General features: G+C 44.6%; 1 long non-coding RNA gene across 3 annotated transcripts in view; it reads right to left on the bottom strand.

Annotated features, from left to right (window-relative positions):
* LOC112412708 (uncharacterized) overlaps window positions 1-13,462 on the bottom strand; it is a 110,804-nt gene that overhangs the window by 77,239 nt on the left and 20,103 nt on the right. For all 3 annotated transcript variants that reach the window (XR_003005851.1, XR_003005849.1, XR_003005850.1), the window contains exon 4: window positions 12,034-12,118. This is a non-coding gene — a long non-coding RNA (uncharacterized LOC112412708). The remainder of the gene's footprint in view (window positions 1-12,033; window positions 12,119-13,462) is intronic.

Here is a 13,462-nt window from a genome sequence, read left to right as displayed (position 1 = left end):
GTAAATGACCTTAAGGTGACACTGGGGATGCTAGGGACTCTTCATCCTCAGGAGAGAGGCGGGTTTCAGGGAAGGCCAGAGGGTGTCACTTCTGCAAAGAGTTTCATGATGCAGAAGAGTTTGTTTACCACATTTGTGGTTCCAGAGGGAAGAGTGAAAAATTCAGAATTATAAATTCTTACCATTTTTATATCCTTGAGAGCAGAGGGTATGAATTTTTATTGTATTCCCACTGCTGAATAGAGTACCAGACATATAGTAGGCACTAGTGAATATTTGCAGGATGAATGAATGAATGAGTGAGCCTATGATTGAAGAGCGATAAGGCCATCAGACTACAAATAGAGGAGGTGACTACAGGTTGACACTAAGAAAGGAGACCTAAGACGTGTGACATTAAAGACACTAAGAAATGTGAAGCACGGTCGGGATTAATTTGGCCCAGAGTATTAAGCACAATTGAATTAGAACTGTCTTGGTGTGAGTAAGGAGAGGCCCAGGGAAAGTGACTTTCTCTGCAGGTGCTGAGCACAGGCTCAGCTCTGGGGTGGCTGAAGGTTCCAAGCTCCCTTGATAGTAAGAGGAACCCCAGGGCTCCAGCCTCTGTTCTAGGAGTCACACTGGGGAAGGGCTGGCCAGTAAATAAAGGCCTAAAGCAAAGGTGAATCAGAGACCATATCCCAGACGAAGGGAGGCTGTGTATGTAGCAATGTAGAGCATCAAGCCCAGAGAAGTTGAAACAGGAATTTTAAGTAAAGGAAGGCAAAACTGGAATCAGTGGTTTGAGGAGCCAGGAGAGTTTCCCTTGACCAGCACCCCTTTTTTACAGGTCAAGAGGAAGTGGGACTGCTGGTCTTCAGATCACTGCTTTCCCAGTAGACTGAGTCCTGGTCAGGCATTTCATTGTTAGGGTCCACACCCCCCAGAATACAAGACAGTACTCCCCACTCCACTGACACTACAGTAAGGATGTGTTGCAGGAAAGGAGGAGGGTTACTAAAGTTAGACAAGCCCCCAGATGTGAGAGTCTCATTACCTGAAGAGCCCCCAGGAGTTGCCCAGCTGATGTGAGAGGTGGTATGTCAATGCCTGGAGAAGAGCCAGAAGGCATGTCTAGGTCCAGAGGCCGGTCAGCACGATGCCTGTGCTGTTCCTTTCCAGGTGGGTCGTACGAGGGAAGCCATACTCAGTGGACTGGTGTGAGTGGTGCTAGAGCTTGGGGCTTTTGTTTGAGCAGGAGAGTGGGAGCCAGAGCTGGAAGGGATGGAGCGTTCCAGGTAGAAGGATTGGAGAGCTGTGTCTGAGTTATGATGTGGTAAGAGAGATGGAGAAATGGCAGCACAGGGGCTCTTTAGGTGACCGAGTGGTAAATCCCACTGGATTTGGGGCAAGAGACACTAAGAGACCTTGAAGAGAAGGAAAACGAATGTACGATTAGGAAATAGGTATCCAGGGGCAGAAGGTCTTGTTGGCACATGGTTCAGAAAAGACTGAAGAAGTGGATAAGGAGTAGGTGAAATAGCTCAGTAGGCCAAGCACTCGCCTTGGGAAAGGATTCTACCACTGTTGCTATCAGAAAGAGGCGTGGTTACACAAGGTGAGTGGACTGAAGATAAAACGAGAGTAGCTATTTCACAGGAAGTTGTAGAAAATCCAGGGCAAAAGCTGGTCCCTTGAAATTAATCAAGGGGTTCTAAATTAAAATTTTGCCTTGGAATAATGGAAAACAACATACGGAAGCAAAACTGTTTGAAAAAAATGGGTGTAAAAACAGAAAAGAAGACTGAACGTTATGATCCATCTTCAACCACTTGAATGTTTTTGGTCAATGGTGTTTACGTATGAGGCGGAACCAGGCAGAGGCATGACAGAATGTGTTAGGATTAGAATCCTCTTGCCTCCATAGCGGTATACTTTTTAATGGGCTGAGTTCATTGAAAATATTTCCTTCCTTATTTGAATTCCACCTCTCAACTTAGGCAGTTTTTCCATAGTTGATTCATAGCTAAAAACTTTTTTTTCTTCATTTTCACCAAGAACTTTATTGAACAAGTTGTTTTACCCTTTTGTTCCACTACCTTCTGCCATTTTTTTAGGCAACTTCATAATTCCATCTTCCCAAAACTTTTTACCTTTTTTGAGCAAAGAACTGGTCTAGGTCATAGCTAAAAACTTTTATCTATGATTGTTTCTTCTTTTATTTGGGGTTATCTTCCAAGCACTAAGTTGCCTGATACACAAACAACAATTCCATTCTATTTGGCCACCAAAAATGTTCTGAAAAAGTGGTGAATGTGCGCAACCAGACAGAACCTAATTAAGAATATAAAATGTCTTCTAGCCACTTATCCTATAATATTGTGATGTAATTCAAGCCATTTCTTGTTTTATGAGCTATGGTTATACAACATGTAACAGTCTGCCCCTCCTACGAGAGAAATTCAAGATCACTTCTTTGAGGTCAGCGACTCCTCTTGCTTTTTGGTTCTTAAATTGAAGGCTGAGTAAAGTTCAGAGCTGCCGTCATAAGGGAAGAAAGTAAACCAAGTTCAGAGTTCAGTGACTGAGGAAATAGTCCAGATTCTACCGAGTTCAGATTCCTTTCCACAGCCTTCCAACCTAAAGTGCTGACTTTTGCCCTTGTATGTGAGAAAAAGGCCTGGGCTTGGGAAACCTTCTCCTCTGGAAACATCCCCCCAACACCTTGTGCTAAGTCAGGAATTCATCGAAGGGTAGACATTTCGTAAATGCGAATGCCTTGCCAGTAAGTCTAAACCTGCAGTTACCACCTCAACGTGAACAAATCAATTAGAAGTATGAGCGTTCTTTCTTCCTAACAACTGCTTGAGATCCATGGGCTCAGGGGGAGGAGACCCAAGCAGAGCAGTAACCATCCTGCGTGGCTGAGAGGAGGCTTCCGTCATGGAGGGCAGCACCCACCCCTGGGGCGGGGGGCGAAGAGGAAGCGACGGGGAAGCAGGACAGGGGCGCAGGATGCTGGGGAGGAGGTGCCGCGCAAATGCTTTCCTGTAATTTGCAATCCTGCTCCGAGGGCCCCGTTGGCCACATGTCATAGTACAGGTGTGACTTAATATGGGAATTTGTCATTTTTCTATTGGCGTAGTCCTACAATCCATTGTTTTTAAAAAAGTGATTTTGGACCTATGTGAGAACAAAGCTGAATTATCGGGAGCTAAAATCGCATTGAACACTTCGGTGTGCAGTGAGAGGGCTGCGTGCCTGCCTTGCGAAGTGTTCTCGGGCCCCCCCTCCATGAACCCCTGACTTTACATGGGACAAGGCACGCTGCACATCCACCTTCTTCCCGCTGGCAAGAGGACCCTGGGCAAAGATTCAAAATACTGGAATGTTTTCTCAGTACCTCTATACTCCTCATGTTTCCCTCCCTTGCCACTCAGGCAAGCTAGGCAGCTCTTGGTCTGGCAGCTTCTTGCGTCTTGACCCGATTTCAGTGGTTAGCATCTACCTGGGTCGGGGCAGAAACATACCTTGCCTTGGTACCGTGCTGCCCACCCACCCAGAGCTCCGTTCCTTCCATTAGCGGCTTTCTAATTGGCTATTCCCTGAAGTCTGGTGCTTGCTGTTGCCACTCGTGGTAAGGACATGTGGGCTGGATGAGGTAAACTCTCCACTGTAGGTAAGCTACATTTGCAGAGCCTTTTCTGTCAAATATCTCCCTCATTCTTTCATTCACTCATTTTGAAAACTTTAATTGAACACCAGCTTTGTGTCAAGCCTGGGGGATAGAAAGATATACAGACAGTGGTCTCTGCCTCAGAAGGCATCGCAGTCTTCTAGGGGCAAAGGTTGTAGTGACAATACTCCCCATTTGTGTTTGTGAGTGCAGTCTGATGATTCTGGAAGAGGCAGCCGGTATCTCTCCTGATGCTCCAGCACAGATGTTTGGTGGGGACGGGTGCTGGTGCACTGACTGGGGCAAGGAAGTTAGTAGATATTCCGACAGTGTCTTAAACCCCACTTCCAGGCAGAAACGGTAAGAGGCAGGCAGCTGCCTCTGTTGAGGAATGGGGAGTAAACTTGCAGCTTTTAAAAATAATCAGTGATAAAATAATCAGTGATAGAAAATGGAAAAATAGAGGCGCTGGAATGCCATTCTGGCATGCATAATTCTGGAAAAACAAAATGAAAAGTTTCTAGAACTGTGTTCCGGCATGTTTCCTTAATAACACAGTCTTGTTTTTGAAGATTATGTGAGGTAGAACCTAGACCCTAAAGCAAGTAAAAGGAGGGAATAACCATAATTACCTGCATGTCTACTAAAACTAGTTTGTGTGATGCCATTGGCCAAATACGTATCCTAATATTACACCACTGTGTCTATGGGAAAATTTAAGTGTACCTCTATCAATTCAAATACAGGACTTTTTACAGATCTACAAACGTAAGGTGATATACTCAAGCCCAGCGTAGCCTCACTGAGACAGAACTCTGCAAAGGACATGGCTTCCTAGGTTCCAGCCCCTCCAGACACTGAGAGCCTCACCCCAATGCCACTGACAGTGAAAGAACTTAAAGTGGGTGCTCAGCACAGCTCTCCTATTGGTGTCCCTGAAATGGGTGTTGGCTTTGTCCAGCACTTTTCTAGAGGAGAAGGCTAAGCGCGGCTTGGGAAGGAACAGAGAAGAGTGGAGGCCCAGACCTACCTCCCCAGAGGCCGATGGCAGGCCAGTGTTGTTACCTGAGCCCCCCTTGGGTCTCACCCCATGGCCTATCAAAGGATCTCTTCCAACAACATAAGACTGTCCTGAAAGGCTTTTTGCCAGTTTTCCAGTGATGCATTATTGCTCACTAATGATTTAATGAGCCGAAGGAAGGGCACCACAAGCTACTTCATCCAACACTGATGTGAAAAGTAATTTTCTGTTTGGAGACAAAGCTGAAAGCAGACCCTCTGCTTTCTCAGTGCCTTGGTGAGTCTCAGGTTACACCACTAAACAACATTCTGTCTCTAGTAAAGAGGCACAGAAGTAGCTCTGGGAATTATTCTTTAGTCATGTCATATCCAGATTATCTAAACATTGAATTAAACAGTGAATTTTATGGTACACTTAACATTTTTCAATATTTTCTCATTTCAAGAAAATGATGCTTTTCACAGAGCAGAATCTCCAAGCACATTTGTGGGTTGATTATTGAATCAAACTCTTCATTCACATTTTGAAAAGAAACATCCAAGAATGAGGTTTGCTACTGCTTTAAAAGATGTAAATCAATGTTTCCATGACTATGGAAAATTATAATAAAGGTACTAGAAAATACACTCTCACCTTTGTGAGATGTACAAGGAAATGCACTTTACACTCAAAATCTCAGAGATCTCCGTGCAAGGTGGGGATGGCATGAGTGAACAGAGCTAAAGAAGGAAAAGCACGGGGGCTATAGGGTCAGCCACACGGGGCCCTGCTCTTGGAGATATGTGGTCTTTAACCACCAAGTGCACATCAGAGTCTGCTGACAAATGAATAAATGAGTTTTTCAGGGAAGTCCTAGTCAGCATTTTTAAGTGCTTACAGAGAACTGAGGAAGAACAAATGGCTTCAAATACAAGAGAAAAGATTTCATTCAAAAAAAGTGATTTGAGAAAAATGCTGGAGCGTGGCCTTCCGGGTTTAGGGTACGTTTGAGAAGAAAATGCACATCCATCTGTGATGGTTTGAAAAAGCTGTCTGCTTGAGGAGAAAATAGGCTGAAGGAGCCCATCTCCTCAGGTTCCTCTGGTATTAAGGTGAGCTTAATCCTTGTTAACTGGCATTTTATTTCTGCAGCTTTCGGTGGTAACAAACACCTTCCCGCGCTGTGAACAGCACTGACGTGGAAAATATCTTAACCTGCGAAGCGCCAGCCCCAGTTCCCTGAGAGCAGGGACAGTGCATCAGCAGGTGCCCAAGGGGTGGCCTGTGCATACAAACTTAGAGGCTTAGGACGTGGACTTTTCAGAGACCTTGAAACCTGGAAACTGTTTACAAAACGCAGTGCCTTCGTATCCCCTTTTCAGAGGAGGGGATCAGTCTCAAAGATAACTCTGTAGCCACTGCCTTGGGGAATTCTGGCACAAACCCTGTGTTCTAACTATCTGATGGCTCCTAGGACATCACAGCCTCTTAAACCTCTACATCTTTGCTGAGGTTGGGAGGGTCTCCCAGGGCCCCCGGTGCGACTTTCCCAGGACGTGCGCTCCAGCCTGCCGAGCAAACGAGGGACAGTCCCATTCAGGACAAACTCTGGAATCCCCTCTGTCAGGCTCCCTAGTCTACCACTTTGGGGAATTTCCAAAAAAACACAGGCATGGTGTGGGGTTAAATGGCCACTACTTTCAGAGTCACACCGAAGCCAGCCTTGTGTTTTCTGTCTGCTTCTCTCTCTCGATTATGTTGGCACAACTGACTGAACAAATAAAGGGTTTGGGGGGTTTGTGTGAAATGATGCAATAAAGTTCTAACATGAAGCTAGAGGGTAACACTGTGATGCATTCACGTTGACGGGTGTAAGTCAGAAAATGGTGACGCTGCCAATGTTTGCTATTTTATTAGAATGTAGAAACCCATTAAACTGATTGCACTGTAAGCATGGCTTGCTGCGTCTATGTACTTTACTCTGACAGAGAGGGTGTAAACATAAAGTCTGATTCTAAATGGAGACTTGCAATGACATTTACTTTCCTGACCTGCACAGCCAAGTTAAAGTTTATGTAGTCCTCCTTTAAAGCCCAGAGAAATATAGGTTTGAGTCAAAACGGCCTTTATGACTCTCATATGAGGAGCTCTGGCTGAGTTCATAAAGTCGAGGCATGTCCCGGGGGCACTGTTCTTAAATATGGAAAACTATTATCAGCCTTGGTTCTTCCTCTCCTCTTCTTCCCCTTGGTAGCTGCAGCCTCTTTTTTGTCCCGCCCGACCACCGCCAGGGCTGGGTGTGATTCCCTTTCACTCTGATCATGAATTACTTCATGTGCCTGGTGGTGACCGGGATCCTACAGGTAGACTTACTCCTCAGGCGCGAATGGGGGCAAGTGGGTGGGTAGTGGTGCGACAGCCAGGGTGATGACCCCAATTGTCATGGAAGCGGAGGACGGTTTCCGTCTCGGGCAGGAAGTCAGAGAGTGCCCGCGGTGGCAGAATGGAGCCCGTGGGGACATTCCAGACGGGGAAACTTTTCCCAGTGGTGTAACACTGGGTGGCCCCTAACATCTCCAACCTTCTCAAAGCTGCAGACGTTGCTCGCTTTTGTGAGACCACGCAGACCCCTCACTGAGCCCAGCTGCAGCACTGTTTCATAGCAACGAATTCCCTCAACGAATCCCCTGGATGAATTCCCAAAGGAGGGGTGGGAGCGGGGACGGGCAAGAGCTTCCTGTGAGCTACACTGATTTCATTAATTTCATCCTCAGTACTTGTATCATCCACTAGAACAAGTAAATCAAGTTATAAGGATGGCTGTCTCGATTCAAGACGTAAGGAAAAAAAGAAGCAAGTGTTCCACGTTACAAATAGAAACAAAGGGGCAAGAATGACGCTTTAGAAGAGGTTGATGATTTTAACACCTCCAGGTCTATACTCATTTACTTAGTACAGCAAACCCTACTCGGTAAAGTAAGACAAAAGAATGTCCTGTTAAAGAAGCACACAAAACATTTGCATTTGAATGAGTACAATCCCCAAACCTCAATGCTGAAAAGCAGCAGCTGGGGTGCAGTGGAAGGAACTTCTGGACCAGGAGCTGAGAGAACTGGGCTCCAGGCCGGCTCTGCCATTCAGCAGCTGCCTGACTGTGCCCAGCTCAGCCGGCCTGAGCTTGGGTTTCCTCTTCGGTAAATGAAATGCTGGACTAAAGGATCTCTACAATCCTGTCGAGTGGCAATCTCTCTTACTGTTGTCTGCAGTAGACACAAATGAATGGCCACTCCTGACCACCTCTGCCCTCCCCACCCAGCTCACAGCCAGGTGAGTCTGGTGGTCCAGGGATTGGCAATGTACGATGGTTTATTTACCTATATTTCCCCCAGTACTTCTCTTAAATAATTGATAGTGGCTGGAGAATGCTTTCAAACTTAGAAGTCACTGGGCAGAGATGAGAGGTTGACCCTTAGACTGATTTTATTTAAAGACCACCAAAATCTGCAAACCTTCTATACTTTCCTTGTTGTGTGTGGCAAACTTGTTTTGCAGAAGCTGAAGTGTCAAACAACATTTTGTACGTGGTCCTGCCCTGTCTAAGGTAAGGGTGACCTGCCTATAATTTCTCTCCATTACAGACACTCCAGGCTCCTTTAGGAATGGCTATCAGCACTCTTCCTTGACAGATAATGTGCATTTCTATAATTATTTCCTTAAGCCATTAGTTAAAGCTATTATTGATATTTTACTTTTCAAGTGCAGAAGTGCTGTGCCTATAAGTATTAATAGCTATGATCTGATGAGAACCTACCACATGCAAGTTTCCAGGATAGAAACTTTATATACAATATTATTTAACTGTCAAAATACCCCTTTGAGCGGAGATATTCCTATCTCCAGTTAACAGATCAGGAAAAGCTAAAATCATGCAAGTATCTCGCCCAGTGTCAAACTGATCGTGGGGCAGAAATCTGACCCCAGGCCACTCCAGCTGCGGTTTCCCAGGGGGTTTCCCATCCCCCTTCTGGATGCCAGGCTCACAGCTTTCATTCCCATGGTTTTTATTCCCCAATTCTTATAAATTCTTTATATTAAGAAATATCTGCTAGCATCATTTGCGTTCATCCCAATATATTCCCTATAATTTTAGCATAATCAACTTAGAGCCTTATTTATAGTGAAGAGGCCATGCTTCATACAAGAGGGCTTGAGTGGACCTGAGGCAAATCCTCAGTAAGAGACCTAAGGATTCAGCACTGCTGCCTCCCAGTGGCTGTGAACCTTGAGTGACTACCGAGCTTTAGAGAGACCTGCGATTATGGTGATTTGGGGTAGAATGAAGATGTAGAGGAAGGAAAAGATAGGAAAGGTTCTAAGGAAATATATACTACGAGGCTTGATGACTGGGTATGGAAAGTGGTGGTAAGTGAGAGAGGTTGGAAAGTAGATGATGTTTATCACAATATTGAAATGAAATCACAAAGGGTTTGGTGGGGGACAGAGGGACTTGGAGGCCAGTGAGAAGACCAGTGGGTTGAATGTGGAGTTTCACTAACGCTTAGGAGGTGATCACAGCAAGAAAACAATCAGTAAATAGTCCGAGAAGGAACAGGAAGAGAGTAGAATAGCAATGGGGAAAGATGATGTTGAGGAGAATTTTAAGGACTAGGCAGCCAAGGGTGTAAAATGTCAGAGTTTATGATTGTATTAAGCTAATTGATAGTTTAAGAGAATTGCTTTAAAATTACTGCAGCAGATTACTTGACTTGTAGAAATACACAGCGAAATAACTTGTGTAATTTCTCCATTATGTGTCATTCTTTAGTCCCTAAGAGCCCTGAAAACAGATATTACACTGGTAGAGGAAAATGACCCCAGAAATGGGCCACGGTAGAGCCTGCAAAAGATTTGTTTTGCCTACTTTATAGATCTTTATCAACATTATGAAAGTAAATCTTATTAATTTTAAGAGTCAATAATATCTACCCCAAGGATTGACATTTATGAAATAAGTAAAACTAGAATGCTGACTTAAACCCCAGGGAACCTTGTTATAATGAGAAATCCTCAAGACCTGAATTTAATCAAGAGCTTGATGAGGATTTTACATTGTGCTATTAGTCATACTCCTCAGGATTTAGCTCATCGTATACTCTTCCTTCATTTAATAATTTTTTTCTAACTTTGCTGATTTAGAAGCAGTCCAGAAACTGATCACGACGCAACAAGCATTACCAACAATGACCCTATTGTAGTGGAAATGACCTCATTATCACTCTTGTTGCCAAAAGCAATCCAGGGCAGATGTGGTCTTGGTTTGAGATGAAGAAAACAGTCTTAGGATGAAACAGAGACACTGGGAAGATGTCTCCCCCCAAATCCCGATCTGTTCCTCTTACAAAAATGATCATGAAACTTTGGTTCCAATACCAATGAATGCACCACTGATTTAAGAGACAGTGCACGTCAAGCTGACGATTAGAATTCTATAAATGAGGTATGGACAGCATGACGTGAGCTTGGCTGTGTATTTAAGAGCAATAGCTGGAGTCACAGCAGTGACTGCCCTGCACCTGTGGCTTCTGCTCCCAGTTACAGCACTGCCGTAGATTCAGACATCTCCCCAGCAGGCCTCTGTCACTACCGAGACATAACTTCAAGTAAATATGGCCTTTCCTTCTAACTTTCAGTTCCTTTTTTGGTCATTTACTTCATCATTTCTCATGCTATTATTCTTTTATTCATTCAACAAATTATTTTTTGTTTACCTTTCTATGTGCCTTTCCATGTACTGTTCTAGTGGCAAACAAGACAGACAGCATCCCTGGCTCTATGGGGAGACAGAGCCGATGGGCCCTGCTGCTCAGGCCCTCCCCACTTCTGGTGGCTGAGCAGAGAGCTTGGGAAGGAGACCTGAGCCAGTTTAACAGAAGGACGGGCTAATTACTAGTTTCCATGACCTGGAGCATCCTCCTTTCGATCAAAGCCACTTCCCCAGCCAGGGAACTTACGTGATCTCAGGGATGTTCTCTGACCCTGTCCCTCATCCACAAAGTACTCAACGCAAATGTATGGAACATTGCGGGGGACTGTCCTTCTTCATTGGTACCTTGGCCATGGGACATATCTACACCCGGCCTAAGCTCTGACAAGTAACAAGGGTCAAGGAGATTCCATCTGCTTCTACTACTTCTCTGAAGGTTTTTCTCAATAAACTCTATATCTGAACTGGATGGTATTGCAACAAATAAATAGACAGAGATACAATTTCCGATAGTGATAAGTGCTGTGAAGGAAGCAGAACAGTGCAATTGGATCGAGGCTGGGTCAGGACCAACCTAGGCAGGACAGTCAGGAAGGGCTTCTTGGAAGAGATGGTAACAGAGTCAAAGCAGGAGCGATAAAGGGCAGGCAGCCCAGCAGAGAAAGAACATTCAAGCACAGGGAACAGCAAGAACAGTGGCTTGGATGAAAGGATGAGATTGAAATGTCTGTGGGACAGAAAGAAATCGAGCACCACAGTGAATGAGGGAAAGAGTATTAGGGGTGACTTCAGAGAAGCAATCAGGGGACTGGTAAGGAAATGAGGTTTTGTTCTAACCGGAATAAGTTACGGGAAAAAAGAAAAAAAAAGAAGAAGCTATGGGAGAAGTTAAAGTGAAGGATTAATAAAAATTGAGAAGCATATTTAATAGTTTAACTCTTGGATCTGGAGGAGAATGGCATGCAGGTGACATGGAGGGAAGCAGGGAACCAGTTAGGAGGCTACCACCGTGGTCCAGGGGAGTGGGGAAAGGTAGAGGGGCAAAGACTGCTTAGTCTAATTACGGGACCTGCAGTGAGTGTTGGTGGGATGGGAGAGGTGGGAACAAGGCGAATCACAGATAATTCCAGAGTAGAGAGGGGCTGTAGCCCTTTTAAAAGCTAGTGCACGCGATCACTCAAAGTTCTGTAAAATTAACCACCAAGAAGAAAGTAGGAGGCCACAGGAAATAAAGATGAACAAACACTGGAGGGTGTGGGGTGACAGGAAGCTGGAGACAGGCAGTGGTTCTGAAACATTCCCGGGTTCTGAAACAGTTCCTTACAGGCAGCTGTCATCTGAGGGCTTCTTTTAGGGGGTCCCGCAAGCTAGCACTCACTGCAAAAATGTGGCAGATTATTCTTCAAACCTGCATTTTAAAAGGGGGATGAGAAGATAGACTAAGCTTGTGAGAAGCTTTTTTCTTTTCTCACGGCCCTTTATAAAAAAAAAGTTCAGGACCAGAATCTCAAGCTGACTGCGAGGTTGGCCACCAGACTTTACCTCAGAAATTGAGAATTAGTCACAAGACTCCCGTAAGCCACAAAAGAGAAGTGGGAAGCAGACAGCACTCACCGAACTGCGATGTGCCAGGCCCCGTACACATTATCCGTTAATCCTCAAAAAGAACCCGTGAGAAAGGCGTGCTTTCCATCAGGATCTGCAAGAACAAACTGAAGCTCAGGGAGGTTTATGAACAGCTCAAGGTGTCCCCGACGGTGGCAGGGATGAGCCCCGGGCTTCGCCTCCTGGGCCAGGTGTGGGGCTGCTACAGGTGAGGGCACCTCCCCTCACACCATCACCATGCCCGCCCTGAACTCTGGCCTCTGCTTTCACTATCACGAGGTTCACCCCTGGGACTGGGGTCTGCCCTCAGGGGAAGAGTCATAAAAATGGGAAATTTACCAAGTGACCTCTCTCCTTCCACGTCCACCCCCCTGCAGAATCTGCCTGCTTTTCCTCTCTCTCCTACGTCTTCATGTTTAAAATATATTATGTCGAGATTACAGTTATCTTCAGGAGAGTTCCTCGACACTCTATTACTGAGAAATCATGTTTTAAACAAAAAAATTCTGAATCAAATAAATGGGTTCTAGAAATGTATTCATTTTCTTTTCACCCTTTACTCTGATAGAATGAATGCTTTTTGGTGCTCACTAATCATCTCATTTTAGTCTCCTTCTGTAGACGATCTAGTTGGTTCCTACGCTAAACCCGGTGCCCATAGAGTAATAACCACACAATTCCACTGGCGTTTTCCACATTGCATTTTGGTATCTTATTTATGTTTCTGTACCGCCCTCTAGTGGCTGACTGTCTGAAATACAAATCAAAGTACAGCAGGCCCTTTGTATCCATGGGGTCTGCGTCCGGGGATTCGACCAACCACGATACAAAATGTTCAAAAAAACAAATTCCGGAAAGTTCCAAAGAGCAAAACTTGAGTTTTCTGCAAGCTGGCAACTATTTACAAAGCATTTATATTATATTTATAAACAACTATTTACATAACGATAGCATTTACATGGTGCTAGGTACTATAGGTAATCCAGAGATGATTTAAAGTATAGGGGAGTTTGTGTGTAGGTTACATGCAAATACTCTGCCATTTTATATAAGGGACCTGAGCATCCCTAGATTTTGGAGTTTGGTATCCACAGGGGTCCTGGACCCAATCCCCTCAGATACCGAGGAATGACTGTATTATTTTCGAAATGCAGGCACTTTTTCTAGAGGTAAGACAAATCTCAGACAGTTCAATTGGTTAGTAACAACTTCTAGCAGACATAAATCTTGCTAACAACAATCTTATTGATCGTGAACTATTTCAATTTTGGCTTTGACAACAATAGAAAAATTTTTAATGCTTAGAAGAACTTTAAAAGTTCTGGAGATATTTATAGAATCTGTTGGCATAGTTGGAATGTAGACAATAATTAAGTATATTGGAAAAGACTCCTGAAAACCCCTGGAGAAGAAAGTGCTGGGCCTAGAACCTGATTTG

Source organism: Neophocaena asiaeorientalis, unplaced genomic scaffold, assembly GCF_003031525.2.
Source record: "Neophocaena asiaeorientalis asiaeorientalis breed wild unplaced genomic scaffold, Neophocaena_asiaeorientalis_V1.1 scaffold191, whole genome shotgun sequence".
Classification (NCBI taxonomy): domain Eukaryota; kingdom Metazoa; phylum Chordata; class Mammalia; order Artiodactyla; family Phocoenidae; genus Neophocaena; species Neophocaena asiaeorientalis.
The sequence above is the reverse complement of the archived record's forward strand: the minus strand, read 5'-3'. Positions and strand labels throughout refer to the sequence as shown.